The sequence below is a fragment of the Phoenix dactylifera genome, unplaced genomic scaffold (assembly GCF_009389715.1).
Source record: "Phoenix dactylifera cultivar Barhee BC4 unplaced genomic scaffold, palm_55x_up_171113_PBpolish2nd_filt_p 001323F, whole genome shotgun sequence".
NCBI lineage: Eukaryota > Viridiplantae > Streptophyta > Magnoliopsida > Arecales > Arecaceae > Phoenix > Phoenix dactylifera.
In genome coordinates this window covers 85,544-95,753 of record NW_024068654.1, presented here as the reverse complement: position 1 = coordinate 95,753, position 10,210 = coordinate 85,544, and the positions used below count along the sequence as shown (strand labels likewise).

The 10,210-nt window shown below is 42.5% G+C and overlaps 1 long non-coding RNA gene across 3 annotated transcripts; it reads right to left on the bottom strand.

Annotated features, from left to right (window-relative positions):
* Window positions 1-72: 72 nt before the first annotated feature.
* LOC120108409 lies at window positions 73-3,299 on the bottom strand. Of its 3 annotated transcripts, XR_005509776.1 has the most exons (6): window positions 3,029-3,299; window positions 2,747-2,917; window positions 2,583-2,645; window positions 2,427-2,501; window positions 1,986-2,057; window positions 73-341 (listed from the first exon to the last, which is right to left on the bottom strand). It is a non-coding gene; the product is annotated as an uncharacterized LOC120108409 (long non-coding RNA). The 3 variants fall into 3 exon arrangements; XR_005509774.1 differs by lacking the exons at window positions 2,747-2,917; window positions 3,029-3,299 and having other exon boundaries at window positions 2,583-2,728; XR_005509775.1 differs by lacking the exons at window positions 73-341; window positions 2,747-2,917; window positions 3,029-3,299 and having other exon boundaries at window positions 1,439-2,057; window positions 2,583-2,728.
* Between the last annotated feature and the right edge of the window lie 6,911 nt (window positions 3,300-10,210).

Sequence of the window (10,210 nt, the reverse complement as noted above, 5' to 3'; positions counted from 1 at the left end):
AACTTGAGAAGCAAACCTGGTTACAGTATTAGCATCACAGGATTTTTCAAAGCAAAATTCAACCGCATATGACAAATGACAATCCAAATAATCCAAACAAACGGTCACAGTATTAGCATCACAGCATTACAATTTACAATATCACAACAAAATTCTACCCCATATGACAATCCAAAAGGATGCATCACAACATCAGCATCATTTTCAGTGAATTTTAGAATTACATAACTAAGAACATGCATAATGAACCACAATTTCCTCCATCCATTCGACAACAGCTAAAAGATCACCCACTCGGCAGAAACAATCAAGAACATCAGTTAAGATAGATTACCACCATCCTGCATAAAGCAAAGAAGCAACATCAGTTTACGATCATTATACTATAAAATCATGAGCATAAAATGCTACTTTATACAATAAAAACAAAAAAATTAACGATGTATACCTATGACAAATAACTGAATAAGTAACAAATATTTCAAATTTATATAAGGACAAAAATATGCCACCAAAAGTATAAATAAATAAGTTCTTTCTTCAGAGTACAAACTTCAACTTGAGAGTACAAATTTCAATTGAATAGTTACACACTTACACTAGCAGGAACTAATTAATATACAGGCATACGGACAATCTAAGCATTTTTTGCATTAATAACTGTTGTGGTTCAAATCTGGCCCGAGGGTGACCATGCTGGTGGAGCCGAGGGAGCCGCCGGTGTTGAAAAGGGGAAGACGGAAGCCACCTCCTGCGCGACGGCCACGGACCTGTACAGAGCCTCACCGGTGTTCTCGGTGAGGACCCTTCGACGATCAAGTTAGAGTGGGCAAATTTGGTCCAGCCAAAAGGTCCCTTAGGAATTACCTGATCGAGCTATTTATAGCCTCGGTGGAGTGGCCCAAGTGACAGAGGTACTGTCAGTCCCCATCATGAGGGGGTATGGCTCTGAGCCGGATGGCGGCAGCCCAGATAGCACTACAAAAGAAGGAATAACTCCCGGCGCTTTTTTTTGTCTCTACCGACGCTTATAAGCGTCGGCGAATTCCCAGCCCACGCGACCCAAAGCATGGGTCAAACGTCGGGCAGGTGGGCGTGGGTCCGGTTTTTGCCGACGCTAAGAGAAAGCGTCGGCAAAAACATGGATTTGCCGACGCTAATGAAAGCGTCGGCAAAAACGGCTTTCCCGACGCTTTAAAGCGTCGATAAAGCCCAATCCAGTTTGCGTTTTCGCCGACGCTTTAAAGCGTCGGAAAAAACAGATTTTCCGACGCTTTAAAGCGTCGATAAAGACCAACCAGTTTTGCGTTTTCGCCGACGCTTTAAAGCGTCGGCAAATGTATTTTGGCCGACGCTTTAAAGCGTCGGGATTGCTATTTTTTTAAAAAAAATAAAAATACGAATGTAAATTATAAAGGTCAAAATACATATATACATGAGTTGTCTTGTGGCTTATTGTTTTACAAAAAGTCAAAGAAGTTAAAACTTTATGCCGAATCACTGATGCTTCCTTTCCTATAATTTGAAAGACAAGCTTATATGATGAGATTAATGTAACAAATTGCTGTCATGCAGAAATTAAAATGCAATTATTTTCATAGCAAGTGGATATCTATTTGGCAGCTAGGCCATTTCAATAACTTCCTTCCGAAGTAGCATAATAATAATTCTAAGTTTCTGAGTAAGCTTTTCATGCCTTGCCCTCTGAAAAATAGCAAAATATGTAATAATCATAACTTTGAAAGATGCCCCTTCGAACTTATGATTTGAGATGTATATAGGACTCTTTAGGAATAATGAAGGCCAATATCTGGTTAAAGTTTTTCTTTCTGATGTAAATATCTAGTTAACATAGGGAAAGAAAAAGAATATATTGTACAATTACTGTCTCATCATATATAATAAGGTATTTTTGATTACCTTGCTTACACATCAAACATATTAAACTATCTATATGTAATTTGTGAAGTCGGAACCGGAGGCACCTGCAATCACGGAAGCGCCAAGAGTCCAGCTCCAGCTCCATTGTCTACTACATATGGGATATTGCCAACCTCCTGCAAGACCAGAATGAGACCCAAGGCCAGAGTCATATTTCCAAGGAGTAAATGCAGATGGTCTTGTACTTTGGTTTTTATGAAGTTGGAGATACAGATATGCATGCACACACTTGTGTAGAGATTCATGCATCATGATACATCATCCATAACTTCATTCTGTAAATACCAGTCTTGTTACAGTTCTCCATGCACTTAGAACATGGCAGCTAACTAAACACCAATCTTGTTGATTCAGACTACAACCAGTAGTTTGAATAAGAGGCCTAGCTATGGCATATAGCCCTTTTAATGGAGAACATGTCAATGGGCACTTAATGAGGTTGGAATGAAACAGAGATGGCAGGGCAGTAGGGAGTAGACACTGACCTGTCCAGGTATGAAGTCATTGAGGATGATAGGAAGTCCCCTGATCAATGCCTCAGCAATTGTACCAGGCCCTGCCTACAAACACGAGAGCACATTGAAGCCATCTGAAAAAAACTCCTTAGCAGACTGATCTGGACATCTAGGAAACCATGGTACCTTTGTTATGATACAATCACAAGCACCCATCCATTTCTCCATCTGGGTCTCAAATCCTCTAATCTGACAACAAAGGCAATATTGAACAGCTCTCAACAAACAAAAGCTTAAAATGTACCAACAATGCAGGCTTGTTAATTATTATCTCAGACCAGCTACACCACCTTCACAGGGACCCTCCAACTTAATTGACTGCAATGTGGAACTCAGTATCTGGTTGCGGCCGCATACGGCAACAATCTGCCCTATAGGTTTGCCGAGCTCTTCATCAAACAGGGCTTCTCCTAAAGCCATTGCAGTCTTCTTGACTGGATATTAAACTATCCCGGAAGCACCTGCAATCACCAAGAAAGGAAAGGGATCTGAAAAAACCCCCAAAAATCAACACAAAATACTAGAAGCGCCAAGAGCAAAAAATGCAAGAAACGAGAGAAGAAGAAGGGAACCGGAGGGCGAGGTCGACGGTGGCGGGGAAGCGAGATGGGGAGGCGATGGATTAATGTCGGCGCGGGACGCCGATCGGAGCTCGAAAAGCGAGATGGGGAGGCGATGGATTGATGTCGGCGCGGGGACGATGATCGGAGCTCGGGAAGCGAGATGGGGAGGCGATCGGAGCTCGGGGACGCCGATCGGAGCTCGGGAAGCGAGATGGAGAGGCGATCGGAGCTCGGGGACGCCGATCGGAGCTCGGGAAGCGAGATGGAGAGGAGAGGAGATGGGGACCCTTTTGAATGAGAGGAGAGGAGACGAGACGAGACTTTTTAAGGCAGAGAGGGTTGGAAAGGATTTGGCCTACGACGACGCTTATAAGCGTCGTCGTAGGTCCAGCTTACCGCGACGCTTAAAAGCGTCGTCGATTCTAAAGATGTACCAACGCTTCTAAAAAGCGTCGGTAAAATTTCGCGCTGATCAAAACTATCCCGACGCTTTTCCCTAGCGTCGGAAAAAAAGCGTCGGGAAATGTACCTTTTCCTGTAGTGTAGGCTGGTGACGTGCGCTCGAGGTACTGTCACTCATAAGTGCCTACTTCCATTAGATATTTTAATAATTTAAAATTTATAATTTTATGTAACCTTACTGCTCTGTGTGTGAAAATGCTAGCCATGTGAAAATGCTAGCCATGCTGACCTTTTTATATTTCTTTTTCCCTACTCTTATACTGGGTTTTCATACATGAGATTTCCCCATCTCCTCCGTTGCGTGAGATGGGAGATAAGAGATGTGATATTTTGTGATGTGGAAGTAACACAAACCACAACTGCACAAGACTATACTCTGTCTGGCGTACTCCACCAGCCCTTCAAAAGGCCAGCCACAGTCACCATTCCTCACCAATTGTTCTCATGTTTGCCCCCCTTGGCCTTGGGTTTGATTGGATTTTAATCTGATAGCGGTGCGGGAAACACACAATCGATCGGGAATGTCAAGGCACCACTTTCTATCTCGTCAACAGAGAGGAGAGAGAGAGAGAGAGGGGGAGGGAGGGGTGTGATTGGATACGGAGAGTGGATTGTTATAAAGATGGCCACCCATTGATTGGTGAGACTTGCAGAATGGTCAGAAAGATACTCCTTCCAGGCAGCACATATTTTTTGAAAGACAAACAGAGCTGCAGATTGAGTTGCCTCCTTCGTGGCACGACACTCCAGTTAGCTTATTTGGACAAGGGCAGCTGATATCCCTTCTCCCTTATATCATCTTTTTACTTTTGACTTGTTTGGCTGTGCTCATGTGAAAACTATATGAATTGCCGTTTTTACCAAAAAAAACGTCAAAGTCCTCATCGTCGCACCGGACCTCGACTTTGGCCCCAGCACCAAAGCCCCCGCCGGCGGTCCTCCCACCGCTCGAAGATTCTCCTCCTCTCCCAGACCTCCGTGCCATTAGGTTTAGGGTTAGGATTTCATTTGGAATGAGATTTCTCTCTTTTTTTTTGGCGGGAATGGAGCTGGTAAAAATCTGCAGGAGATGAGGTGAAGTAGCAATGGAGACGAGGCGCAGGGGAGGGGGCGGGGTTGCTGGGGATCCGGTCACCTCCTGTGCTTACCGCAAGGTTCTTGTTTCTTCTTGTTGCCGCTGCGGCGAATTCGAATTGAGGGTCATTGAGATATTAAGGCTACGGCGTTTATGTTATCTTAGGAGGCCTGATTTGTTTTGAACAATCCAGATTTGGCAATCTGTCAAATTTCAGCCAAAAATATATAGTGGCTATTAAGAGGCCACTGTGCTACCGTAAACACATGTATAGCTATTGTAGCTACACTGTAGCTCCTACAGTGCATTGAATGCCACTGTAGCTTGCGAGTTTATCACTGCATGAAAGAATATTCAACCATAGGAATATGAAATCCTATTATACATGACCATGGATAAAAATGTTCATCGCCATGCTTGAACTGCCATAAACTTAAAAGTAAAATCATCAACCACTCCATTGATTTGCTAACATGTAATTTTCTTTTAACTTCGGTGTATACCTCTATATTGTTTCCAGTTACATAAAAGCAGAAAGAATCTCTCTAAAGACTCTAGCTTCCAATTTAATTCTAATGGCTGATTACAATTGTTGCAGGTACAAAGATATAGGATAACCACGAGTTCACATTAGCCATACCGACTCTTTTGAACCTATAGAAAAGAAGATTGTACTTGAAAATCTAGAAAGCTAAAAACAGAATAAAAACAAGAAATCAATTTCTGGTGATCAAGATGGAAGGATGCAGAGTTTTTAAAAAGACCAAGATACCCGGATATCTCAGCTCTTATATAACAATCAGGATATCTAAATAGTGGCTAATACAGTAAAAAAGAAAAATCAACTATCATCTTGGCATTGTGTATAGTAGACAATATCCATGAAAAGAACACGTCCAAATAGTCTAAGTTGATCATAACATCTTGGCCGATATCATTGGACATCCAGCTGATACAGAAAGAGAATGATTTTATCCAAACAAAAGACCACAGATGTATGATGTCATGCCCACATCAATGCAGTGTATTGTATTATTGCATTGTATTCAATTGTATTGTGTGGTGACAAGCCATACCAGCAAGTGCCCGACACCGGTATAGGCTTGTATATCATCCAAAACCTAGGTTGTTATGGAATACCATGTGTCACATTGACTTGCTGGCAAGACACTGAGATAATAAATATTTTGTAGAACATATGCAGGATTGAATTGTAGGTGATAGGGGATAGAAATACTATAAGGCATTGAAAGGCCAACATATGAAACAATAAGAAAGAACTAACTTGAAGCCATACATACCTGGGAGGAATAGCTGATTCACTGCCCATCCTCCCATACCTGGCAGGATCTCATTTCAAAACAAATTAAACTCCATCTCCTCTTCATGATGCTTCAACTTGACAATGTACTTTGACCCATTAGAAATCTGAGTAACAACTCCTAGCGACCACCCGCTATGGTAGAGCACCTCAACGACATCATGTAACCCGAAATCCTCATCGTCTAATGCAAGGGGAGGTGGAGACCTAATGCGTTGAGCATCAACAATCTCCGTCGACAACTCTCTATCAGTGACAGCTCTCAGGGTCTTGCAATCCACCAAAAATATAGACTTGCTGATCATACTAACAATCGTAGCTGCAAACCAAACAGCTCCATAGCTCTCGCTTTCCTGGCTGACCTAGACCTGTGCTCCCACACTGAACAGTGGCTCAGCCACTTCCTGCAAGGTGAAAATATGTGAGCGAACTTCCAGCCTTAACGTGAAATGGGTTTCACATCGAATCAAGCGTTTCCCATTGTGAAAAATATTTGATTTGCCTTCCCAATTTAGCGCACGTAGTGCAGTTGGAAGTGAATTCAAATGCTACAGCAAAACCACAGGAAACATATAGCACTCATAACGCATTTCCCATGCAACCAAAAGTTAACCAAATGGGGAAGATATGGATTAATGCACCAAGAAAAACAACAAAGCAGCATCACAGCAGTACCTTCACGGGTTTTTACGCAGTTTCCCATGTCTTTCCCTTCTGTCCATGGACTAGGCATCAAATATGGGAAGTTTAGACGACCCATTTGCGCAGCCTTAGACTGACTGGGCGGTGGAGGGCTAGTCGTCTGGTGTCCGGACCCTGTGGCCTATGTGGTGCTCGGGTGATGAATGATGATGATTATTCGTACATGTGGCGGCGATCCGAAGTGCGGCATGGCATACCGTGACAGAGCTAGGCCATGCCAGATCCAAAGTGTGGCTTGGCCCCCAAAGGGCCAAAAGCATAACCCACGTTGAGCAGAGCTATGGTAACAGACCAAAAACACCCGAAAAGTTAACTCAGCTGTCTTTCCCCATTAAAATCGCTTTATCATGTGGCGTAACTCACGACGCAAATAAAGAGGGCGCCATGAGAATACAACACAAGCTGGGTGAGTTTTGAGTGCCTCAAGCATTTTTGACCTAGAGTGGGGGTACTTGGTGTGTCAGACCGGATGCAATTAATGCAAATTCATTGACGCTTCACGTGTCCGCGTAACGGAAAAGCCACCCCGCGGTGGTCGCGGTTAGGCGGCATCAAGTCTGCACCGATTGATGCCGATGCCGATATCTTAGATGGCAACTGGCAACATAAATAATAATGTAAATAAGCAATACAACTGGTATATATAAATATATACTCATGCACTTTAATGTGAATACATCTAAAATAATTTAAGAAAAATAAGTCTTGGAGCGCTCTAAATAGCGTCCTCTCACTAATTTAGAGAACTCTCCTAAAGTAATTTGTCACACATACGGGGCCACCCAATCCGCAGCTCTATTGGCCTTGGCCTGGAAGGTAATGTCTCCACCTACTATAGCCCAAATATTTGGAGTAGTGGATGGAGTCAAATATTGTGGAGCAGTGAATCGCACCCCCCAAATGCCACCAGTGCCCACGGAGATCTATCCGAGTCACCTTTAAGTAAGATTGCATTGGCCTGTAGTATGCGTCGGCTTAACACAGACTAACCCAAGTTGCCCTCAACTCTACCCTAGGAACAGAAATGTCAAAGATTTGGCACCCACCAACTGCAACCACCCTAAAGTCTGGGATTCTGATCCCCATCCCACCCCTCCTACCGCTATCTAGTGCACATCGTCGAAGCTGACCTTGAGAAAACTCGGAAGTAGAGGCTTCCAAGTGATAGATACTGTCCGTGGCGCTACAAGAGCAGATATAGAATTCTAGATGTTCCGAGCTATTAAAGGAATATCTGATGGACCTGCATGGGTGATCTCCGCCCCCTGCACACTGGCCTGCTCCACAACAAACCTAGGTGTAGGACTGCTCTCTCCAAAGATTATGGCATTTTTGGCCAGCCAAATATGGTTAGCAATATAAGTCGCCGCAATGGCCAATCTATGCCATATCTTAAAAATCTTAGCCAAGCTAAAATATGAACATAAAAAATTATAATTCCTAAATTATAATTTATATAGAGTAATAGAAATAATGATAATAATGCTATGCTAAGTGGTACTGCTTCTCACGGTTACCAGGTTGAAAAATTAGTGCGGGAAACATTATGAGAAACGAGAGCTAGAAATGATTGATAAAAAATTGTACAATTCAAGAAATGAAAAACATCTATATAAAATTATAAAATTTATTTATATATTTAATGTAGGAAATAAGGATGTATCTTAAACATATTAATAGAATACTAAAATCTCTCAGCTCATTGTCCAGAAAGAGGGGCTAGAAAATTTTCCTTCTGTCACACTGAAATATTAATAGATAGTAGATTTCTTTTAATCAAAAAATAAGAGATTTACAAGACTCTTAATTAAAGAAAGAAACTTGAACATGGAGAGTTCTGCATGAAGAATATTCATGTGGACAAAATCCAAATAAAGTTTTTCATTTTTAATTTCTATTAGTAGTGGTACCAAGGTGCTGGCCTCACGAGGAGATACTGATTTGGTAGTTTAAAAATGCATTGCTTAAAAGTATTTTTTAATTCAGTTTCCCGAGTAACCCCTATTTTAGTTGGAAACGTGTTTTTTTTTTGTCAAAACGGTATTTCATTCATATACCTCTAACGTGAATACAACCAGACATATCAAAGAAAAGTAAACAAAATAAAGCGTGTGGAACGCCATCTAAACTAGACCAGAAGACCTCTTCAGTGTGCCGGGCAACATAAGAGGCGATCCAGTTGCTGCACTGTTCGCCTCTCGGTAAACATGGGCAATCTGACAAGAGATCAGCTCCCGCACCAAACTACGAGTGTCCCGTATCAGAGGGTGACCATCCCCATACGTGTCCACACCTCGTATCCAGTCAATCACTGTAGAACAGTCACCCTCGAGAACAAGTCTGTTGGCCCCCAGCACTCGTCTCGCATACAAAACGCCCTCCCAAGCAGCCTGCAGCTCTGCTTGTTGGGTTTCCCAGTGTCCTAGGGCGCAGCGGAAGATACGAGATTATAAAAATTTTCTTATAAAACCCATTATATGAAATCCTAATAAGCCAAGATCACCTTAATAGTATAACCAAATAATATAGAAAATATAATCTTGGTATAAAAGAATACCTGTCACGCTATATCCAATATGTCTGAAGATGTCCTAAGGTGCCCAAATGTTCACCCTCCAATGTTGATCCACAAAGGAATGGGTTCAAGACTCTAGCTCCACTAAAACTTGATTCTAGTTGTTCAATCCTTCCAAAGGATTTAATTGGCTGATTTTCCTTCACTTCCTTCTTCCTTTCTACCTCTAAAACATTCACTAGCCTTTTTGTCCTAAAGAGGACCCTCTTGTCTTGGGTTAGGACAAAAGAGAGAGGCTTGTAAGAAAGAAGGGATAAGGGAGAGAGAAGGAGAGGCTTTTTCTCGGATGATATTTAGAACCCCGGGGCGCCTCCTTATTTATAAGAGATGGAGGGATGCATCACAAAGGGATGCATCCCATCCACACGCCTCATCATGATGAGGCGTGTGCCAAGAGGGGCATCCCATCATGATGGGGCGCTAAGGAGAAGGGTATTTCAAGCTTTAGAAAAAGTCGTATCTAATTATACGCTTCTTTCTCACGTCTTTCTCTTAAATCCTGATGATCCAAGGGCCCAAATGCAGGGAACCAAAGCCAATGGTCCAGATCTAGGCGCCATCTAATGGTCCAGATCAAGGCATCATCATCCAGGGTGTCATCCAATGGTCCAGAAGCAAGATGCCATCACCAATGGTCCAGATTCAGGCGCTGAGCAATGGTCCAGATCTTTCATCTAGGGAGCCATCCAGTGGTCCAAATTCAGGCACTGACCAATGGTCCAGATTATTCATCCAGGGAGCCATCCAATGGTCCAGAATAATGCGCCAACTAGTGGACTAGATCTTTCATCTAGGAAGCCATCCAATGGTCCAGATGAAGGCGCCAACCAGTGGACTAGATCCTTCATCCAGGGAGCGATCCAATGGTCCAAAAGTGAAGGCCCTATCAAACCCAATCCAATTGGGTTTAACCAACTTAAAGGAAATATTAAACCTAATCAAATCAGGTCTAATTAAAGCCAAATGGGTTCCAACTCTTGGCTAACTCATATTAGGTCATGATCTAATCATATTAGATCAACCTAATCTAAGAATCAGATTCAAATTTAATTTGAA